Source organism: Jaculus jaculus, chromosome 14 (genome assembly GCF_020740685.1).
Source record: "Jaculus jaculus isolate mJacJac1 chromosome 14, mJacJac1.mat.Y.cur, whole genome shotgun sequence".
Lineage (NCBI taxonomy): Eukaryota > Metazoa > Chordata > Mammalia > Rodentia > Dipodidae > Jaculus > Jaculus jaculus.
In genome coordinates, this window is record NC_059115.1 from 72457889 (window position 1) to 72475961 (window position 18073).

Consider the following 18073-nt stretch of genomic DNA (forward strand, 5'->3'; position numbering starts at 1 on the left):
AAGTCATATTGAAGCCTACTTTTTTGGACAATGGAATGCACAGGAGTCATAGATTGTTACTACAAGATTTTCAGTGCCAGGGATGGGATACCTTCCAGTGAGTTGTTGGCCAGGGAGGTCCCTGATGCCCTGAAAACATTACAAGCCATTGCTGAAGCCCTTGGTTTCCCACCAGGAATAGATGGCAAGACCCTATTGCTGTAGACTCCACATACTTGGTCTGCAAGGTCACTGAGAAATCCTGTGGGAGCTGAGCTGAAAACATCCTCCATGTAGACCAGCTGACAGAAATCTGGCAAAAGCTATGCTGCATGCAGATCAGTGGGAGAGAGAGAAATCACCAGTGATGATATTCCACAGTGGACACTACAAGCCCTATATTTGGACACCCAGGCCAAATGAGCCAATGGGTGCAGTAGTGGCATGCCTGTTATGGGGGAAACCAACAGCTCTCTAATTTAACTGGAGGCCTACTCCATGGGAGGGAACACATCCCTGATACTGAAAACCTACAACAGGGGTAGTCATGAGCCCTAGGGGTGTAATGTCTGCAGGTGTCTGGCTAAATGTATATACTATGCTCACCAAAGTGCCCAGTTAGCACTTCTCTTAATGTTCATACCCAAATGTTAATGCTACTCTCACTTTTAGTTAGAGAACCTTGTCTTTTCAGATGGTGGTGAGCTTAGGAGGACTCAGAAGGCACCATGGTGCTAAGAAGAAGTGACAGAGGAGTGCTCAGCACTGTAATATCTCTATCACACCATCCAAGGCTCAGGATCCATTGTGAAATATGTGGTGGAAATAATGTAAGAGCCAAAGGAAGGGTAGGACTACTTACACCATGCTCCTCAAGACACAAAATGGCCTGGATATCCATGACCTCACGGTGCCTGACACTACCTACACCAGACCATCGTAATAGGAGGAAAAGATGTTGACATCAAAATAAAAGAGAGACTGATTGAGTAGGGGAGGGGTAGATGAAGAGTGCAGTTTCAAAAGGGAAATGGGGGGAGGAGAATTTCCATGGGGTATTGTTTACAATCATGGAAGTTGTCAACCACATATATAACTTAATCAGTATATTTCTTTACTTAAGTTATAAATCTTAAAAAGTATATTTAGGGAAAGGCTAACATGATTACCACTAGGTGTATGACATGAGTGACAAGGCCTACCTTCTCACAGGATGATGTAGCAAAACAATTATCATGGTTCCAACAAAACAATTTTTGTGCTCTCCTCCCTGAGCACAGCGGCACAGAAGAAGAATTTTCATCAGATTCTAGAGAGCACATTAATACAGGCCAAAACAAGTCAAAATTTCACATTTCTATGGAACCTAACAAATTCATATTTTAAAACTGGAGTGTGTGGGGCTGGAGAGATGGCTTCGCAGTTAAGCACTTGCCTGTGAAACTTAAGGACCCCGGTTCAAGTTTCTATCCCCCAGGACCCACATTAGCCAGATGCCAAGGGGGCGCACGCACCTGGAGTTCGTTTGCAGTGGCTAGCAGCCCTGGCGTGCTCATTCTCTCTCTCTCTCCCTCTTTCTCTGTCTGTCACTCTCAAATAAATAAAAATAAACAACAACAACAACAACAAAAACCTGAAGTGTGTATTTCTCATTAAAAACTATCCAGGCCAGGCATGGTGGCACACACCTTTAATTCCAGCACCCATGAGGCAGAGGTGGGAGGACCACTGTGAATTTGAGGCCACCCTGTGACTTCATAGTGAATTCCATGTCAGCCTTGACTAGAGTGAGACCCTACCTTGAAAAACAAACAAACAAAACTATTCAGGAGCTAGAGAAATGGCTTAGCAGTTAAGGTACATGCCAATAAAACCAAAGGTAATAATTCCTTATTACCCATATAAAACATAAAACCAGATGCACAAGGTGATGCATGCATCTGGAGTTCACCTGCCATGGCTAGAGGCCCTGGCATGTCCCCAATTCTCTCACTCCCTCTCTCTCTCAAATAAATAAAGAAATATACTTAACCAAAAAAAAAAAAAAAAAAAAAACGCTCTTCAGTAAAGCTTTAAAAATCCCAGAATCATGGGCTGGAAAGATGGCTTACCAGTTAAGGCACCTGCCTGCAAAGCCTAACAACCTGGGTTCTGTTCTCCATTATAGTACCCACATAAAGCCAGATGCATAAAATGGTGGATGTATCTGGACTTTGTTTGCAGTGGCTGCAAGCCCAAGAGTGCACATTCTCTTAGTGTCTGTCTCTCATCTCTCTTCTTTCTCTCTTTATCTCTCTCTTTCTGCTTGCAAAACAAATTCCAGGACTAGAGAGATAGCTTAGTGGTTAAAGTGCTTGCCTGTGAGCCTAAGGACCCTGTTTCAAATCCCCAGTACCCACATAAGCCAGATGCACAATGTGGCCAGTGGCCCTAGTGTTCCCATTCTATCTCTTTCTATATGCCTCTTTATCTCTCTTTAATAAATAAATAAAATAAAATATTAAAAAAAATTTCAGGACCTCAAGAAACTGTTGTGAAAGGCTTTGTTCCACAGTAATGTTATAAACTTGGTTTATCTGCCTCTGGTAGTGCGTGGGACAAGAGCCCAGAGACTATAGAGAAATAGGAGCATGTAAAGTATATAATTAATATTGTACTAAATTAATATGAAATAAACATTAAAGGTCTTGAAATCCCAGGACCTCTGACCCTAACTTCTCCAATCTATTATCAAATCTTAATCCCTTCTGCATCATCCATTGCCATTTACTGTCCAGAGCACACATGCAATGGTGGATATATTTCACTATTATGAGTTCTTTCACTTTTGAGCAATTTTCCCCTTTTATGAACTGATGTATAACTTAAATCCTTCTCCAGTGAGGATGTAATCTTCACATTAAGATTTCCAGCGTCATTCGCCCTGGGTTCAAATATTGATGCTTCTGCTTGCTAGTTAACAGCTATTGAACAAGGTACCATTGAGTACAACAGGATAATAATGGTATTTACTTCCTGAGACCTCACTTGTCCCTCTTTCCAAGTGGATATAATAATACCTTCCTTGTAGAAGTGTTGGAATGAGTCAATTCAACTAATAAAGTATCTCTTGCAAGTCCACACTCAATGCTGACAACTATTATTATCTTTCCTCTACTGACCTTATTCTAGTTCATCTATGTAAGTGATGTTCTGAGGATTGAGCAAAATACCATAAACTGAGTGATAATGCCAGCAAAGTAAAGGAAACTGACATCATGTTCCTTTTATAAAATACCAAACTTCTGTGAAAACCCACAATTTCCAGTTATCATTGTTGTTTAGATTGTTATGCGTATAATCATCCATTTTAATTAATATTATCTCACAGAGTTTAAGTAAACTTTTCTTTGAAAATGACATCTATTTTAATATCTTCCAAAATTCCCATGATTACCCCAAACTCTGGGGCACACAATTGTTGGAAGCAAACACTAAAATCTAGACCTGATGTCTATTATTCCACCAGAATCTCAGAGGATCATTATGATGTCCATGAATCACAAAGAACTGCATCCAAAATTTTCAAAATTATCATTGTGTACTCATTTCTGTTTGGACTATCTAATCAGAAGTAGAAATGTCATGTATCCTCTATCCTGGTATCTATTCCTTTAAAACTACAACTTCAGCACTTTTCAAAGCACAATGTCTCTATCTTATTGCTGCTATTTTTAAAGCACTTAATGATTACTGTTACTTATAATCAAGGATGTATACATTCATCATATATATATATATATATATATATATATATATATGAGGTTGAAGAATGAATACATAAATGTTGTTATACTATGTGTAAGAGCATGATCTGACTGAACCATAAGAAGTATAGACTACTCACGTGAATCATGAGACAGAACTATGGGCTGTGGCTATTTTTGTAGTTGCAGCCGTTTTACATTCCTGGTTTTTTTTGTTTGTTTGTTTTGTTTCGTTTTTCAAGGTAGGATCTCATTGTAGCTCAGGCTGACCTGGAATTCACTATGTATTCTCAGGGTGGCCTTGAACTCACAGAGATCCTCCTACATCTGCTTGCCTCCTGAGTGCTGAGATTAAAGGTGTGTGCCACCTAGCCCACACCTGGCTATTCCTGATGTTTTATTGGCAAAAATATTGCCTAGCTTATTTCATGATGGTAACTTTGGAGCAGGGCAGGGGATATCAAATCTCTGGTCAGAATGATAGACAAAGTGCCCAAGGGAAATCATTAAACCACCTAATGGTTTAGATTCAACACAAAGGTGAAACTGGTTAGGTAATCTGCATTTAAAACATTTAACTTTCTGTATTTCACATTTTAATGCTTTGTACAATGTATAGCTGGGAAAGATTTCCTCCAATTCTTTAAGAGACCTCATCACTTGATTATTCTCTGTGCTTGTGGAGGTTTTTAATTTTTATGTGATCCCTGTGGTGATTAGTCCTTGTTATTAATTTGACTAAGATTCTGAATTACATAGGTGGCACGTGTCTGTGCATGTCTGAGTGCGTATGTGTACAGTGGCTTAACTGAAGGAGAATGGCACACACGAGTAAAAAATACAGCACCACCCCATAGGCTAGAGATACAGACTGAATAAAATGGAAAGGGAATAGAGTTAAAGGGCAACATTCATCCCTCTTTGTATCTTAAATACAAACAGAATGTAAGTAGCCACCTCATGGTGTCCTATCATTATAAACACCTTAAGCCACATTCCAAAATAAATCCTTCTTCCTTTAAATTGTTTCTGTAAAGTATTTTTTCTCACACTAGCTAGAATAAGTACAGGGCACTTATACTAAGAAGTGGGGCGATTGCTGGGATAAAACTTACTGTGTGTTTTGTAGGGTTTTGCAAATTGTTTATAGGAGTAATGAGGAAGCATCTGAAATACCAAGCTAAAGAACACTTCACATTCTATGAACAGAACTTTAAAGGTCATTTGGTGGGAGTTTGGTAGATAAGACCATCAATATCAATGCAGACAGTGCTCTTGAGAATTTAGGGAAAGAACTTGGAACTTGGCTTGATGATATTCTATTTACATTTTGGAAAAGAATATTACTGTGCTCTGTCTACAGCATGATTAATTTACTGAACCTGAAATAAAAGTAATGACTTAATTTGTCTGGAAGGAAAATTCAAGATAGTATGACAACCGGGTGGTATGGTTACTGCTCACTGCACTTTGTCGTGACTACAGTGAGAGATAGCAGAAAGATGTGGGAAATAGCTTGTTGAGAAATAAGTGTGAGTATGTCTAAGGTTGTGAACAAGGTGGGTGTTGAGAAAGTAGGCATAATTGTTAGAGGTTACTATAATTAGGGTGAGTCCTCACCATTTGCACTGTGACAATAAAGGTGTCTCAGAGGTTAAAAAAAAAATCTCACCATCAAACACTCCAGTTTATAAAAATGCAAATTCACTTGAAAGGAGCTCTTAAATGAAGATGCCAATGAAGGTGTTCCCTGCTCAGATGCCATTGTGAAGGTAGTGACTGCTGAGGTCCAGTTGCTAAGGTTCACAGAGGCTACTATATCTGTAGCAGAAGAGGGCCAGGCTGAATCCTCAGCTGGGAGCAGGAGGTGGCAGTGCATTATCCATGTGTCGTGAGTTTTTCAGGCATGCAAATGCAAGAGTTATTGGGTCTGGAAGGCTTCTACCAAAGTTCCAGAAAGCTAACAAAGCTAGGAAATACCTGTTAGGGTGAGATTCCCCTACTAGGAGGCCCAAAGAGGCTGTGATGTAAAGCTATGGAAGTAACGACTGTGGTTTTCAAGAAGATCCCATGATGTTGGAGATGTCAGAATCCTGGGTGGTCTAATAAGACAGGTCCTGGCATGGACTGGAGCTTGCCCAAGACAAAAGATATATTTGCGACAGCCAGTAGACCTGGAAGGACTAGGTTGACGAGATTGTTGTAGTCCAGAGAAGAGTACCAGATGCCAGAGATGAAGCTGCAGAGCATTTCTTGCCTCCTCTCATTCCTCCATTTTGGGATAGAAATTTAAACTCTGTGCTATTACATTGTAAATTTGAAAATATGTCACCATTTTCTGATTTTTAGTAACTCACAGTTAAGAGACTTCCTGGAATCCCGGAAATACTTGGATTTGGTGCTTTTAAACAATATCAGAATTGTGAACACTTGGGGAACACTTGAAGATGAACCAAGTATATTTTGCATTATGAGATGGCCACGTGTATTTTGGGAGAACAAGGATGGAATAATACATATTCCAGTGATGTGGAATGCACTTGTGATTGTTAATCTACATTGTCAACTTGTCAGTAGTTAGATTCACCTATGAGAGACATTTCAGGGTGGGTCTATGAAGGTGATTCAAGGGAAGGTACCTGAGGTAGGAGGACCTACCCTGAATATAGGTGGCATCATCTCATGAACTGGAGTCCCAGACTGCATCAAAAGTGAAGGAGATCAGGGCTGGAAAGATGGCTTAGCGGTTAAGCGCTTGCCTGTGAAGCCTAAGGACCCCGGTTCAAGGCTCGGTTCCCCAGGTCCCACGTTAGCCAGATGCACAAGGGGGCGCATGCGTCTGGAGTTCGTTTGCAGAGGCTGGAAGCCCTGGCGCGCCCATTCTCTCTCTCTCCCTCTCTCTGTCTTTCTCTCTGTGTCTATCGCTCTCAAATAAATAAATAAAAATTAAAAAAAAAAAAGTGAAGGAGATCAGTCTTCTTCATATCATCTCCAGGACCTTGTAAATCAGGTGTTCCCTCTAAGAGCCTGGTGAAGATTCAACCATTTGGTCTGTCATTTAGGTTGTAGAATTTTATGATACCGTTGCCATTTGGGTCCAATTTTCTGTCTTCACTCCCCTACCTGACCCTCCCCCACCCATCTTATTGTCCAATCCTTGAGAAGCTTGCTAGGTATGTCGGCATCTCAGGTACATTCAGGTTAGGAACTGTAAATAAGTGAGACTATGTGGTGATTATCTTTCTGTGAGTGGGTGAGTTCACTGAGAATCATCTGTTCCAGGTTTGATCATTTTGTTTTTCAAATTTCACTGTATTGTTTTTCCTTACTGCTGTGTAGAATTCCATCATGTAGATATACCATATCTCATTTATCCATTTGTCTAATGATGGACATCTGGATTGATTCCAGCTCTTAGCTATTACAAATTGAGCAGCTATAAACATAGTTGAGCAAATCTCTCTGAATTGAGTCAAGGAGCTTTTAGGGTAAATGCCCAGTAAGGAAATAACTGGGTCTGTTGGTAAGTCTATAGTCAAACTTTGTAGGAGTCTCTGTATCGCTTTCCACAGTGGTCATGCCATCTTACTTTCCCACCAACAGTGGATGAGTGTTCCTATTTCTCCACATCCTCGCCAGCATTTTTTTTTCATTTTATTTTTTAATGTTTGCTATCCTTACTGGGGTAAGGTGGAATCTCATAGTTGTTTTAATTTGCATTTCCCTGATGATTCGGGATGACGAACATTTTCTTAAGTGTATGTTTGCCATTTATATTTCTTCCTCTGAGAACTGTCTGTCCAGTCCTTTGCCCCATTTTGTGAGTGGGTTGTTTGACTTTTTTTTTTTTATTGTTTAGGTTTTTGAGTTCTTCTTAGATTCTAGAGATTAGGCCTCTCTCAGTCGGATATTCAGCAAATATTTCCTCCCATTTTGTGGGTCATATATTGGCTCTGCTTATTGCATGTTTGTCTGTGAAGAAGCTTTTCAGCTTCATGTGATCCTAATCTCTTTCTGTTTCAGTCCCCCCCCCCATCTCTCTATTCTATCTCTTTTATATTACTTGTCTTTTTCTTCTTTTGCTACTTGGGCTCTGACCTGTAACTCCAAGTACTAGCATGTGGCCATCATCCACAATGAGCTCTTGATCAGAGAGACCTACAAGGTTTCTCAAAAGAAGACAGATTTCTATCAGAGTACTTGATGACCCACCAAAGGAGAGTGGTAAGACCCTACTGCTGAAGACACCATATGGTTTTGGCATCCATCATGGAGTGATATGGATGGAATGTGGATGAAAGTCAATCCCCAGAGAGCATGTCTGGTGCCAGAAGGTGCTGCATGAGCAACTAGGGGAACATGACCAATTTCTATTCAGGCAACTCATGGTCTAAGCTACTCTGCAGCAAACAACCTGATGTGATGCTCACACAGTGCAATAGTGGCACACAGCCCTGGTGGGAAACCATCTGCTCTTGATTTGGCTAACTGATCTGCTCAATGGAACAGAACCCATACCTGGAGCTGGGAAACAAATCAGAATCATATCTAAACATGAGCCCATTCTCCATTGTCAAGCTCCCACCAAGAGCACCTACAAGAGGGTATACACATTATATTCTCTGTCTAAAAAAAGAAAGAAAGAAAGAAAGAAAGAAAGAAAGAAAGAAAGAAAGAAAGAAAGAAAGAAAGAGAGAAAGAAAAAAAAACAAGGGTTATACCTTTTAGCTGGTGCTAACTGTACTCTCCATCAAAAAATTTGATTCTCTTTTTCAGATAGTAGCAGATCCTAAGGAGGGAACCACCCAATCATATCTCACAAGGGCCCCAGAATAACTGGAGAAACAAGCAAGAGTGCTGTTTTCTTGGTGAATCTGGTACCAGAACAACAGTGAGATAGACACAGAGAACACTCAACTTCTACCAAACCAGAGATCCAGAGACACAGAGGGCCCCAAGACCTTATCACTGAAGCAGACCTAAAATGAACCCAACATGGCTCAGGTTAATTTTTGGATGAGGAGGCAGAAAGAATGTTAGAGCCACACATTGAGTCATGATACAGAGAGACATTGTTTCCTACTCATAACTGATGGCTAACCCCACAAAGCATGACCCATATTCCACAACAAGAAGAGTCCCTGCAGAAGAGGGCGGTCAGGGAGGCAGATAACAATGGTACCAACTTGACTGTATTCACTGAGTACAAAACTCATTTTAAAAAAAGGCAGGAGAATGTATGAGCAACATCATTCATCTCTCTCTGCTTCTTGATGCATACACCTATGATCAGCTGCCTCATGTTCCTGTTTCTATGCTTTCCTTCCATGATGTACTGTGCCTTTCATTAAACCATGATGAAGATAAATTCTTCTTCCTTTAAGCTACTTTGGTTCAGTATTTTTCTCAGAGAAATGAGATAAGTAACTAATACAATCCCATTTGTAAATTCTTGGTATTTGTTGTAGTTTGAATGGATGTCCCCCAATAGGACATCCTATAATAGGAGCTTACTAAAGCTTATGACTTAGATCTCCAGGTGCCTGGCTGTGGGTATATCCCGGGTTCCAGCCCTAAGGTGTTACTGGGGATAGAAGGTATGCAGAGTGTCTGAGTTCTGCAGGGGCTCCCTGCTCTTTGACTGCTGGGTTTTGCTCTTGCTTTAGGTGGCAGGTTTTCTCTTTTTTACCATGATAAAACTTACCCTGGATTGATAACCCCGACAAAATTCATTTCCTCCTATAAGTTGTGCCTGGTTTGAAGGTTCATCCCAGGAACATGAAGCTGACTATGACAATATTATTTTCTGAGCTACTAGAAGGTCCTTTTTTTTTTTTTTCCTGAAAGTCCTTGCTCAATACCTATATTGTAAAGCATTTTCCACTTGTTTTCTTCTAAGGAAACAGTTTTATGTCTTATATTAAAATCGATATACACCAAATCAAGCAACCTAATCAATATGTGGGTTAATTAAATGAACAGACCATTCTCCAAAGATAAAGTACAAACGGTCCATAAGCATATGAAACATTGTTCAACATCTTTAGTTATGGAAATGTAAATTTATACTACATTGTCATCCCACCTCAGCTGAGTCAAAGCAGCCCTTATATAGAAAACAACTACCAAGCAGAGCTGGTGAGCATGTGAGGAGAAGGGAGCCCTTATACAATGCTAGTGGGAATGCAAATTGGTATTGCCATTGTGGAAATCTGTATGGAGGTTCCTCAACAAACTGAAAATAGAACTAGCATCTGATTTACTATATCTCTCCTAGGTATACACCAGAGGGATTCTAAGCCAACACACCACAGAGATACTTACATGCCCATATTTGTCACAGCACAATTCACAATAGTTTATATATATATATATATATATATATATATATGTAATTTTATATGTTTGTATAACATATAAAATATATATATATTATATATATATTATATATATATTATATATATTATATATATATATATTATATATATATATATAAGACATAAAACTGTTTCCTTAGAAGAAAATATATATATATATATGTAATTTTATATGTTTGTATGTATGTATATATATATATATATATATATATATATATATATATATATATATATACACAAACAATAATGTAAAGGCAATTGTGAGAAGGAAGGAGCCTAGTAGGAGGGAGAAATAAAAACTAGAGAGGGACAGAGGGAATGAAGGGGTGAATATGGTCATCATAGTCACTTACCATTGAATAATATATGCAACTTTATTAGACTGTTGCTTTTCTTATAATCAGATGTTAGTGTCTTACAAGTCTGTAAAGCAAAATGTTTCATATGCTTATGGACCGTTTGTACTTTATCTTTGGAGAATGGTCTGTTCATTTAATTAACCCACATATTGATTAGGTTGCTTGATTTGGTGTATATCGATTTTAATATAAGACATAAAACTGTTTCCTTAGAAGAAAATATATATATATATATGTAATTTTATATGTTTGTATACATATACAAACAATAATAATATATATATATATATATATATATATATATACACACAAACAATAATGTAAAGGCAATTGTGAGAAGGAAGGAGCCTAGTAGGAGGGAGAAATAAAAACTAGAGAGGGACAGAGGGAATGAAGGGGTGAATATGGTCATCATAGTCACTTATCATTGAATAATATATGCAACTTTATTAGACTGTTGCTTTTCTTATAATCAGATGTTAGTGTCTTACAAGTCTGTAAAGCAAAATGTTGTCCAGGTAGTAAGCAAAGGGTAATGCAGTTCATGAATATTCAAGTGAATTGTCTTCCTTCTAAAGACCACTTATAGGGTAAGGTTGTCTAGTTTTATCCAATTGTTATGGAATCACTGTCCTGCTCATAGAGGGTTGACTCAACAGAAAGAAAGAGAAAACCTAGAGAAGGGGCTCAACAGGTAAGAATGCTAGATATAGCCATGACCACATCTCTAACTCCAGTCCTGTGGGAAGAAATTCTGGGGCTCACTGGTCAGTCAGCCAGTACATGAGGATGCAGGAGGAGTCCCTCAAAATTTATGAACCACAAGTTTTGGGTTCTGTTCTATTTAATAAAGAGTTAATAAAGACATACTCAAGAAGTATAAATTATTCACTGTTAAGGTTATTCTAGGGTAAATCACAAATTGGGGGGTTCATTTAAGGGAGTCTGGGACCTCAGAAGAAGAGTGGAGCACAGTCATAAACACATGAGAAGTAGGAAGCCCACCCCATGTGGAAAACACAACCTAGGCTGTGAGATCCATTTAAGAGAAAAGGATATTTTCAGGGAATAAACACACAGAAGAGACAATTTAGTAGCTTATGCAGGGAGATTTAGAAGGAAAACCCATAGCATCTACTCTGAGTTTCCTCATGGAAGAAAGTGAAATGGCAAGTGGTGGTAAGTTAAGGACGAATAGCAGAAAGAGAATATCAAAGCAGAGACAAGGAGATTCCGAAGAGAAGTGAGTAATGAAGCAAGTTCATTCATAGTTACCCAAGTTTAGAATAACCACACAAGCAGCAGGCCTAGAGTAATAGCTCACCCACTCAGTAGATCTTAGAGCGTATGAAGAACATGCACATGGTAGATTCAGAGAACAGTGTGAAATCATACATGTAATTAGGTGAACAGTTACCCCAAACTGTAAAGCCGAGGTAAGCAGAAAAACTATTCAGACCAAGAAACCATATTCTCCTCCCCTCCCCTGCCACACACACACGCACACATACACAGCCAAGTTCAGTAAGAGGGAAAACCACTCAGATGCATCCAAGGAGAGATGAGAGGGAATCCAGAGAGTCTCCCTGCCTCCTTGCCCCCCACACCTAAGGTCGCATCAACACAGAGGAAGGGGCTGGAAGGCCATAGTATTTATAGCATCATATTCAGGTGTACAAGGGGAAGACCTGATTGGTTTGTCAATTTGGATGGTGGATCCCAGAGCCAGCCCACCTGCTTCGTTTTAGCTCGATAGCTTGCTTGACTGTTGGCAGCAGGATGTGCTGTAGATCAGTGTCAAGCAGACATAAGTTCCATTCTTGTGCCAGGGTGAAGTGACTTGTGGGGTGGTATCTCCTGGTTCTCTCTGGGCCTTGATCTCCAAGTGGAACATTTTTTTTTAAAGCTAGCTTTTACCTATCCTCCTTCAAGAGGACATCTTGTTACACCCACCCGAGTTCATACATTTATAGACACAGGTGCATATACCACACCACATCCCACACATACTATACACATGTATGTGCATGCATGTGCACATGTACACACACACACAACAGAACAACAGAAAGTGAAGAAAGGAGAAAGAAGAAAAAGAAAGGAAGGGAGAATAAAAGGAAGGAAAGAAAGAGGGGACCAAGCAGGACAAACCAAAGGGGGTGGGGAACAAAAGCAGATCTAAATATTCACAAGTAATTCTGTACCTCTAGGTCAAATGAAGCAGAAGGTCTGGCACTCTAGAAACATTAGATTTATAAATTATTCCGTATAACTTAACCTCCAATCTGTAGTTTTGGTTACCTTAGTGAACAGATTTCCCTATACCACCTCTAACTTCTGTAAAAGTGAATTTTGCATCCACAAATTCATGTTGCAATTTCAGGCAGGCTCTTTGGTCCTGCATTTCCTCTGTCTGTGTAAGGGAAACAGAAAGCATATTCTGAAAGTCACTAACTGCTGCTTTAAGTGGTGATGACCGAGTAACCGGGACCCGAATGTCTGCACCTCTGTTCTGTTGCAGCTTGGATGCTAGAAAATGAAGGAAACGTGGAAAACTGAGTTGGCAGTGCATACAAAGCAGAAGGAAATGGATAAAATGTGGGAGAGGGAGGAATGGTAATAGAAAATAAAATATGTTCAGGAAAAGACAAGCAATTTTGGCCATAAGAAGTTTTTTTAGCTGTCTTTCATCTGCTACCTGACATCCTTTGGGTAATTACTTTAGTCATAATTGAAACCATAAAAATACTAAAAAAAAATAGTCCCCAACTCATCATATTCATTAAACTCAAATACCTGCTGGTAATTGATAAATTTTGATAATATGTTTGATTTAATAAAAAGTGAGGATTTCATCTAAATACTGTCTGATATATTACCAAAAGAAGCTCTTTATCAGATGCTTCACATTCATTTAAAGTTTTGAAAGTTTGTAACCACATAAAAAGCATGTTATTGAAGATAGACCTAGAACAAAGGCTGGAAAGCAGTATTATCTAAAATCCTGAGTCAAAGCACATTTGAGACAACGGTGAGGAAAATGTAAAAGCAGTCATAGATAAATGGCCCACTCCATGTAATTGTTGTTAATTAAAAATCACATAATAGACATGGAGAAAAAAAAAAACTTCATAAGGTAACTAAAATGGCATAGTGACTTAGAAACAAGTAATTCATGAGCTTAAGGTGTCCTTTATATATCACCGGGAAGCAGTCAACCTAAAATGTAATCAATGTAAAATAAGTCATAAATTTAGAAATGTTATGAAGGTGTGTTAATAATAAAAGAAGTAAATGAAGCTGTAAAGATGAGAACAAACAGACAATGGTGAACAAGGAGACTGGCCCGAGATGTGGTGAGGCCAAGGATCCTCTGGCTGTCACCCTGTCTGTGGAGATGCAGCTCCTATTTCACCTAGGAGTAGAGTATCACCTCAGCTAGCAGGTCCTAACAAATTTCCCCACTAGTTTTTACAAAGAAGAGAGGAAGAACGCGTTGTGCGCAATCCATTTTGCGTGTACCCTGTTGTGTATCTAACAGGCTCACTACATAGCAATTTCTTATTTAATGTAAAAATGCTTCCTTGCATTTTATATTTCTCTGCAAATGCCACAACACAATTTTATAGTTTTATGATTAATATGTTTAAATGTCTTAGCAATTCCTGGTAAAATCTCACAGTAATCGCTACTCTAAGGCAATACAACATATTTACCTCATGTTTTTGCTATTTACTGGCATATAAACTCCCAAAGTGCTGCAGTTTGGAATCATAGGGTATATTGCCAGCTGGAGAAAAAAAAAAATTTAAAAGTACTGCTGCAAACTCTGAGTAGATTTTTCAATTTTAATTAAGCTTTTCAATGACCTCAATTCCTGGACCAGGATCCCCCCAATCACTGGACACCAATCTTTGTCATTAAGGCATAATGATTCCCAATGCCAATCAGGAAGCTGGCATTTTCATTTACAAGCCGATTTGAGGATGGTGGGTTGCCTGAGTGGCACATTTGTCTGTAGTAATTATCACAACCTCAGTCTTTCCAGATGCTAAAGTACCAGATGACATACAACCATGGTTCTGACTTGAAAACACTATGGCATGCAATTCATTTTGCACAGCCTATGAGGTTGCTGTGTTCATCTTCAGATGGCAAAGAAACATCGGTGAAAGAGAAGAAAAGCACAAACATGTTTACTGTACATTTCTTATTTCTTTTGAAAACTTTTAAATCTTAATCCACTGTATCATCTCTCCATCCAACCCAAATTGTAACTTCTCCTACTGTTTTTGTCTAAAAGCTGAGTGTTTGCCCATGCAAAAGTACTGTAAATGTTTGTGTGTCCCCTTTGTCCCTACAGCTCTCACTCTTGTTTACAGCATCTGCTTTTGACAGATGGAAGCAAATACCATGGAGACCCAAGACCCATCAGTATACAAGAAAAGAGAGCTGGCTGCCTAGTGCAAGAAGAGTCTTCCCTATGACACGTGTCAGGGCCCAGGTAACAGGACAGAAGTGGTGGATTAAATTTGAGCGCTGCTCTCCCTGCTTGCCCGAGAACCTCCTCCAGGGAGATGGAGGTAGACATTAAGGAGACTCAAAAATCATCAAAGGGGAAAATCAGATACCACACCAGAAAAACAGACACTGCTAAGAGCTCAACAATACAGGACTTATAACACATGCTCTGAGGCTCATGGAATATTGTGGAAGAGGGGGAGGGAATAATTTAAGAGCCACATGGTAACAAGGCTTATCCTGAGGCATTGTACTTCCCAGAGAGACTGACTGGTACATTCATGACTCCACAATGATTACCAATAACTCCACTGAAGACAGCGCTAGGGGGAATGGGGACAGAAGAGAGGGGCATATAGGAACATGACCAATATGTAGTATGTTCAAACATTCAAGTTTTCAGTTGATAAAATAAGTGTATAAAAATTGTCACATTTTGTGGTGCTTAGAAGAGAGCTTAAGGGAAGATACTCTTTGTTTATTTCTTTGTTGCCTTTAACCTTTAACAAAGGCTTCTTTTGATCATATTGTTAACATGTGTTAGAAAAATGTAGCAGTGTGTTGCAAATACATATCTCGTAAGAAAACTCCTAAAACATAATCATCTGATAGATACCCATAATGTAATAGCAAAGTCAAAACAGCAAGCTATCAAAAAATCTTAGATTGCACAGAATTAGCCTCCATAACCACCCCAAAATCCTTCTCAATTCTTTACTCTATAAAGCATGTAATTAACATAATGAACAATCATTTCATTATGGAATACTTCTATTAATTAAATATGGATTACTGGGACAAAAAGGATGGTGGTTTCATTTTCTAGCAAATAGCCCAGCCGAAATGTTGTTGCTAGGAGATTCCTCCCAATTGAGGAAAGGAAGGAGGCTCTAATTCAGGAAGTCAAGTTTGGGTGACCAGAAACTCAAAAAACTCAACCACTCCCAATATTATGTTAAACAGAAACTGTAAAGTTTCCTGGGAGGAGCAAGAAGGAAGTTCCAGAGCCTCAGGACTCAACAAGTCTGGAGGAGGGTTGCAAGACCCCTCCTGAAAGCAAAAGGGACAGAGCTGCTTAGGGAAGAGACCTGACTAAAACTGCCTGTAAGTCATGTTGCATGTTGGGAGGTTCTGTGACTGAGCTGCCTAGGTGGTGCCCTGTGGTTCAGAGATGCAGTCCTTGAGTCATCACCTGTGCTGGGGTGGGCTTCCTGGTGATGCAGCTGACTTTGAGTAGAAACAGCTATGGAGACCTTATTCAAGATGGAATGAGATTTCTCCTGGTGCATTCCAGGCAGCTATTGTTCCAGTTGTGCTCTGTAAGTAATGCCAGTAAACTCATTGCTTCACCAAAACTGCTTTCAGTGTAATCATTCTTCGACCTGTCATCTGTGCCCTATCTGGAGAAATGGTGTGTGTTCGCATCACCCCAGGGAAAAGGTTTTCCACAGCAAATGTCCTTTCAGAAAGCCTGTTTGTCGTGGGAAGAGGGAGTGGAGCAAGGTAGACGGTATGTTTTCCTGACTTCTCAAACTTCTCAAAGACACCCTTACACTTGCCTGTAACGAAGTTTCGCATATCTGGTGTATACAGTGGAATCCCCTTTAATCATACAATAATAACTCTGAAGGATGGCTTTTGGAGGAAATACAAAGTGGGGTATTTTCTAACCTAATGATACATCTGCTGTATAGTTATGTCTGAATTTGGTAGGTTAGCAAGAATTCCAGAACAATGTTCCATAACAGACTTCTCTGTCCACCGTAAACGTTTTTCAGGACACTGTAAAGTTTTGCATTTGCTTTGCCTATTTTCATTTAGATTTATTATTACACCAACAACTTAAAGTATATATTCCTAATAAAATATTCATAGTTACACGTGTATAACTGATAGTATAACAACATATTAGAAGCAAAGTTAGAGATGTACAATGCATGTCATAAGTCACTGTAAAGTCCAAGGATAATTTAAACACATCATCTGATTTCACAGCTGAAGAGTCTCAGATCCCTATGCTTAATGGGCAGATTTTCTTAATAACTCTTGAAATAAACTGTGGCAGCCACTTATCATATGATACCCCTCCTCACATGTCTGTTGCACATTTTCAGATATTTGCCCTAATTATTTGCATTGAGGAGATATTGGATTAATTAATTTGACACGCTTTGATTAATTGTTTTGTTTTTAATCTTTTTTATTTCTTGGCATACAACTGTTAAAACCTTTTGAATATCAATGCTTAATAAATGTTCAAGAGGAATATTGTGAGAAATGAAAAAGTACTATCCTTGTACTCACCACAAAGTTGATCAAAACTAATGGCTGCTTAGGGACTTCAAACACTGACAGGTTTTTAATGCCGAACATTCTGGAACTGTGGAGTAAAAGAGTGAGTAAACCTATATAAGAGCTCCTTATATCCTGTTGTTTAAAATAATTTCCACAGATACTTGGCACCTATATTATTATTATGTGTGACATATAAGAAGTATGACACACATACTCCTTAGGTTTAAATAAAGCACAAAACAAATAAAAATAAAGTACAAAACAATAAACAGTATGGTAGGTGGTATTTTCTGTCTTACTTTCCTTACATTTTTGTTGCTGCTATATTTAGATGAAGATTTATTGTAGTAAAAAACATAGTTAAAAACAATAATTTCAGTTTCCTGAAAAATATAAACTATCGAACTAGATATTGGTATTCTGCTGAACTGGATATTCTAAGTAATTGAGTAGTACCAGATTTCTGAATCTCATAATTTAAAAAGCACAATGAATGTACTTACTAAAACCATAAGAAATATTTTAATATTAAAGAAGCATTTCAAGACAACTAGTCTTATTGAATATCAACCATCCCTTTGCTTATATGCTAAAATTGTCTGGTTCTTTGTTGATCTTGATAGTTTATGAAGTAGCTAACTATGTAGTTAATGTAATAGCATTTCAGAAAGGTACATAAACACTGGATTTTTTTTTCTAAATTATACTAGTTGCAACTTTACAGAAAGGGAGATGGAGTTCATCAATGACCAAACAAAAAAGAAGATGAGATGTTACATTAATATGAAGCAAGACT